Genomic DNA, 6,660 nt, shown 5'->3' with positions numbered 1-6,660 from the left:
CACTTGAGTGCCCCACCCACTCCCAGAATCTCGGAGGGAATGAATTCCCACAGCACCTAGCATGAGAGTAGAAAAGGTTGATCACCCAGAAGTGAGCTGGGGTAATTTTTCCTACAGGCTCTCTTCAGACTTGTGATTCCCCAGGGTGAAGCTCTTACATCACAGGCTAAGAACCAGAACCTACAATGTCTACCAGCCTTATAGAGACTCTCCTTGACCATTCACCTTGCTGAGTTCTGAATGATCCAGACATTCAGGTGTGTGTGTGTGTGTGTGTGTGTGTGTGTGTGTGTGTGTGTTAGTTGCTCAGTCATGTCTGACTTTGCGACCCCACGGACTGTATGTAGCCTGCTAGGTTCCTCTGTCCATGGAATTCTCTAGGCAAGAGTACTGAAGTGGGTAGCCATTCCCTCCTCCATGGGCTCTTCCCAACCCAGGGATCAAACCCTGATCACCTGCGTTGCAGGCAGATCCTTTACCATCTGAGCCAGCAGGAAAACCCCCAAGACAGACAGAGCCTTCCACAGTACAGGCACAGAATTCTGGTTTAGGATGTAAGTAGATTTCAGTGCCCTCTAAGATCTCCTCCTACCCTGAACCTAAGAACCTAGAGTTCTAAATTTCTCTTTTGTTTTACATTGCATTTTTTCTCAAATTTCCTTAGTGTCTTGTGCCTTCTATTCCACAATGTTCTGTTTAAACATCCCGTACCTTCCCATCCTAAAAACTCTGGTTTTTGTCTGGCATTCTCTGCTGCTTTGTCTTGCTCACTCTCTCTCTTTCATTATCAACATCTATATATTGAACACCCACAACAGTCAGGCAGTGTGCACAGCAACAATGGTGTAAAAACAAAGATGTATTAGTTACAATCCCTTGCCTCAAGTTTACAATGTCTTTGCCAGAGAGAACCTGTCATTCATGGTGAAGCTTAACCCAAAAGTATAACATGTAAGTGCAACATGAAGGATGCTGACAGTGCAGTCCTTGCATTCTTCCAAAGCTGGCCTTGCACACAGACAGATTACCAGAAAGCTTCTGTAACCACAAGAAGGCATCTAAACTCCAGGATACCTTCCTCTTCCCAGGACTTGAAATAACACACTTTATTTCTTTACACTTTTGAAAAATGCCAGTAACTCGAGAATTACTAGGATGTTGGACACCAGGCATTTGTAATGAAAGACAAATTCATTCCAAAAGGTAGGTTGCTTCTTAAGACAGAAAGTATCACCTTAAATAAAGATGGCAGGGTGAAGAAGGAGACGACCCGCGACGAGATGGAGGCTCCCTTAGAGCAGCACTTGGAGGACACAATGAAGAATCCATCCATTGTTGGAGTCCTGTGCACAGATTCACAAGGACTCAATCTAGGTTGCCGCAGAACCCTGTCAGATGAGCATGCTGGGTGATATCTGTTCTAGCCCAGCAAGCAGCTAAGCCAACCTTGGGCCCCACTGATATTCCTGTGGTGTGTTTAGAATCAGATAATGGGAACATTATGATCCAGAAACACGATGGCATCACAGTGGCAGTGCACAAAATGGCCTCTTGACATCTCGTATCAGTTCTCTTGCATATCAGTTCTTCTGCAGCCTGTCACGTGATTCAGTCATACCTTATGTGAATTATCTCATAGAACTATTAAACCATTCATGTAATATGCATTGGGCACTTTTCTGTTAATTTTAGAGTAGGTTGCTTTTTGACACTGTGGATTTAGTTAGGAAAGGATCATGTTTTGAAGCAGCAGGTTTAGGTCACTTTGTATATAGAATTTTGTTAAGTTTAATAAACCTGGTTTGAGGGGGAAAAAAGATGGCAGTTTTGATGTGGTGGGGGAAGGATTCTGGAGCAAGGATACATGCTGGGGCAGTGGGCATGCATGGGGCTGCCCAAGGGCATCGTGTGTCTGTGATGCAGGATAAGGTAGGTACAGAGGAAGAAAGAGGACCCATAGAAAGAGGGAACCTCCAAGTGTTGATTCTGTATACTTCACTTCTGTGTCCAGGACCACTCAGAATCCCATCCATTATCCCTTGTTTAATTTTCTTCCTCCTTTCTGTTCCTTTCCCACTCAATTGCCAGTTGGTGGGCAGTAGTTTGTATGTGATTTAGGGATCTAAACAAAGCATTTTGACTTTTGTTGATGTTTAAAAATTGTGCAGTCCCTGTGATCACTAGTTGCTAATGTCACAGGCTGGTGAGAAACTATAAAGAAAAATCAAATCTTCCATTCCATCATGGGCTCCTTGCCACCACAGTGAATTATCACAAGGGTAAGCCAAGTGCAGAAACACCCTTTGGGGGAGGGGAAAGTGAATAAGATTATTCTTGCTATGGAAATTTTTAAAAACTGAAAAAATAGACCCTGGAAAGGGGTGGGAAATCACACAATAAGAAGAGAAAAAAAAATACTATCTCACCTTCGAGTGTGAAATTAGTTTACCTTCGTTAAGACTCCAATCCCATGAAAATTATAAATACAGCATCCTGATTATTTAAGAGAAAAACGCTAATTTTCAAGTTTGTGCTATTTCTAGCGATTCCAATCTGCTGTGCAGGAAGTGTGAGAGTGCTGATAATTAAGGAACACTATGTTAGGCAATGATAACACACCGCCTCTGGGTCCCAGCTCACAGTGCCTTGTAAATGTGACAAAATCAGATTTGATACTGCTAAAATGTCAGGGCTACATGTTAGCAATTCTCTTATTTCTATACCATTCAGTGATGCCTAACTTCCCACTGCAATTCTTGTGTCAGTGTTCCTTGTCATAGATTATGTGAAATCAAAATAATTATTACAAGGAAATATCAAAAAGCCACAAGCTGAAATCATTAACAAATCACTCCACCCCCCTCCCCCAACACACACACCCCTGCTTCTTGTCACTGACCTCCATAAATTGCACAATTAGTAGTCAGGAGAATGAGGGGAGTTGTTGGATCTCCTCATGGCCTTCGAGACTGTGAAACATCAGAGAATGAACTTGTGATGTTCTTCGTCCTGTCACCCATCCCTAGATGCTGTTGATGACCCGCTAGCTGTCACCCAAGTGGGCTATATTTCCAGGTTCTTCTTTGCCTCATGCCAATCTCACCAAATCCTAACAATTTTACACATACTTCTCCAATACCAAGTTCTCCCTCAGATCTCCCCCCTCTTCTGAAGTCACCTCCTGTGTCCCGGCCTGAGCCCCATCTGGCTGCCTGAGTGAGGTATCCCAAAAGGCAAATCTAACCACACCTTGCTGGAAAAACTGCAGTAGTCCCTTTGCCTTCTAGGCTGAGGTTCCAGTTCTTTGGCGTGTGTATATGGTGCTTGGTGATCTGCTCTGTCCATTCCTCTGAACAGATGCCCTTTGCTATGTGCACCTTGTACTTCCTGCCCAAACCAGAAATACCAAACTTTGGTATGGCATGCATGGTGGAGGGTTCCATGCACCCCCTGTTGCTCTGGTTGCATGTTTTTGTTCCTGTCAACATCACCCACCACCTTCACCTAGACAGCTACACTCATCCTTTAAGACTGTGCAGAAGGCATTTTCTCCAGAAAGTCTTCCCTGAGCTCACAGAGAGGAATCAGTGTGCTTTCTCAGAGTTTTCCAACCTATCTGTTCCATCGTTTGTTGACCTTTCCTTCAGCCCTGAGAGCTGAGAGGTCCCTCATGACAAAAGCTATGGCTCATTCATCTTTCTACTCCCAGCACAGAGGAGCAGCAGCCAAGGCATGCTGGAGGCATCCTGTGCATCTTCTTAAATTTGAATCCAAGTGTCAGTTTGATTAAGTTATTGGTAAAAGTTGTACAAATTCAGATTCTGTAGGGGTGGGGATCACTTCCTTCAACCCCTGCAATTCCCGTATTAAAGCAGCAGTGGTTGAATTGAAGCATTCATTCAAATAGGTCATTAAATTATGATATCATGGACTGTGTATTTATTCATCTGCAATATTATATTGTTCTATGTTATAGAACTTACATAAAAGAGTCATTCTCCATGTTTTGAGACATACCTTGTTTTTTCATTCAATGCATTTTTAAATTGATTAATGTTGATACATTTAAGGTCTAGCTCATTCATTTTCATTTCTGTGATATATTCCATTGGATGATATATCATGGCATATGTGTTCATGATTGTTATACTTTCTTGCTAGAATATTTGACCTATATGGGGGTTTTCTTTTTATTTCTAATAACACTGTTTCCATTAAATTAGATTTTATCTTATATTGGAAATGCCACATAGCTTTCTTTCTTTCTATTTGTATTTTCAGGTATAGCTTGCCCTTTTTATTTGTAGATATTCACTATGATTTTATACTTGGGATGATTTAATGAAAAAAAGTTTGATTATTACTGTTTGTAATCAATCCATTGTTTTTTCTTTTGATAGGCAAAACTTATAAATGGTGAGATTTAGAATGAATGGATCTAATTTATTTCAGTTCAGTTCAGTTCAGTTCATTTCAGTCACTCAGTCATGTCCGACTCTTTGCGACTCCATGAATTGCAGCACGCCTGGCCTCTCTGTCCATCACCAACTCCCAGAGTTCACTCAGACTCATTTCCATAGCAGCCACTCTCCATTTTCCCCAGAACCCTCCTTCCCAGCGCCAAGCCACCCCAATCTATTTTCTGTCTCTATGGATTTGCCTGTCCTGGACATTTCTTATAATGGAATCATACAATATGTGGTCTTTTGTGACTGGCTTCTTTTACTTAGTATAATATTCTTGTGGTTCACTGATGCTATAGCATGTTAACACTTCATTTCTTTTTAGCAGCAGGTAATATTTCATTGTATGGATATGCCACATTTTATTAATTATTTGATCAATGATGTACTTTTGAGTTGTTTCCATTTTGGTGCCATTATGAGTAATGCTACTATAAACAAGTACAAGTTATTGGGTGGACAAATGCTTTTATTACTGGGGTATTTCTAGGAGAAGAATTTCTAGATCATGTGGTAATTCTATATTTACCCTGTTGAGGATCTTTGGACTATTTCCCAAAGTGGTATTTTGCATTGCCACTAGCAGTGTAGGAGGGCTCCAATTTCTTCACATTCTCACAATATTTGTTGTCTGATTTTTTAATCCTAGCCATGCTAGTGGATGTGAAGTGGTATCTCGTTGTGGTTTTGAGTTCCATTTCCCTAATGGCTAAGGATGTCAAGCATCTTTTTAAGTGCTTTTGGTCATTTGCATATCTTCTTTGGACAAATGTCTGTTTAGATTCTTTGCCCATTTTAAATTGGGTTATTTGTCCTTATGGGGTTTCCCTGGTCTCTCACTGTAAAGAATCCTGGAAATGTAGGAGATGTGGGTTCAATTCCTGGGTCAGGAAGATCCCCTGGAGAAGAAAATGGCAACTCATCCAGTATTCTTGCCTGGGAAATCCCATAGGTAGAGGAGCCTGGTGGACTACACTCCATGGGGTCACAAAAGAGTTGAACACAACTGAACAAAAATGACAACAATTTGTCCTTATATCATTGAGTTGTAGAGGGTCTTTATAAACTCAAGATACAAGTCCCTTATCAGATATATAATTGGAAAAAATACTCTCTTTTCATTCTCTTGATGGTGTCCTTTGCAGAACAAAGAATTTTAAGTTTGTTGATTTCTAGATTATCAATTTTTTTTATTTTGTTGCTTGTGCTTTTGATATCATAAAAGAAAATATTTCCTAATCCAAGGTCATAAAGATTTACATCTATGTTTTATTCTTTTAATTTTTAAGATGCATACTTCATTATGCCATCATTTCCTTTATTCTTTTTTCTCAAAATATAACTCACTTTACAGTTTCTCCATGTCTCCTAACTGATTTTTTATTTTAATATTTTTATGCCATATTCTGAATTAATCTGTCTACTCTTCTAACTTTTTCCAATCTACTACATTTTAATATTCCATTTGTTTATTTTTCCAGGGTTTCAAATAGGTTGTTTTTTTTTTTTTTTTTCATATCCACTGGTCCTGTTTCATTTTGCCTATTTAATTCCATCAGTTCAGTTCAGTCGCTCAGACGTGTCCAACTATCTGCAACCCCATGAATTGCAGCACGCCAGGCCTCCCTGTCCATCACCAACTCCCGGAGTTCACTCAAACTCATGTCCATCAAATCGGTGATGCCATGCAGCCATCTCATCCTCTGTCATCCTCTTCTCCTCCTGCCCCCAATCCCTCGCAGCATCAGAGTCTTTTCCAATGAGTCAACTCTTCACATGAGGTGGCCAAAGTACTGGAGTTTCAGCTTTAGCATCATTCCTTCCAATGAACACCCAGGACTGATCTCTTTTAGGATGGACTGGTTGGATCTCCTTGCAGTCCAACAGACTCTCAAGAGTCTTCTCCAACACCACAGTTCAAAAGAATCAATTCTTCAGCACTATCTTTCTTCACAGTCCAACTCTCACATCCATACATGACGACTGGAAAAACCATAGCTTTGACTAGACAGACCTTTGTTGGCAAAGTAATATCTCTGCTTTTGAATATGCTATCTAGGTTGGTCATAACTTTCCTTCCAAGGAAAGTCTTTTAATTTCATGGCTGCAGTCACCATCCGCAGTGATTTTGGAGCCCAGAAAAATAAAGTCTGACACTGTTTCCACTGTTTCCCCGTCTATTTCCCATGGAGTGATG

The 6,660-nt window shown here is 40.7% G+C and overlaps 1 pseudogene; it reads left to right on the top strand.

Annotated features, from left to right (window-relative positions):
- Positions 1 to 1,258: 1,258 nt before the first annotated feature.
- Positions 1,259 to 1,808, top strand: LOC120857934 (annotated as a pseudogene).
- Positions 1,809 to 6,660: the final 4,852 nt, after the last annotated feature.

The sequence above is a fragment of the Oryx dammah genome, unplaced genomic scaffold (genome assembly GCF_014754425.2).
Source record: "Oryx dammah isolate SB20612 unplaced genomic scaffold, SCBI_Odam_1.1 HiC_scaffold_2, whole genome shotgun sequence".
Lineage (NCBI taxonomy): Eukaryota > Metazoa > Chordata > Mammalia > Artiodactyla > Bovidae > Oryx > Oryx dammah.
Note: the sequence above shows the minus strand (reverse complement) of the source record. Positions and strands in the feature narration are given on the sequence as shown.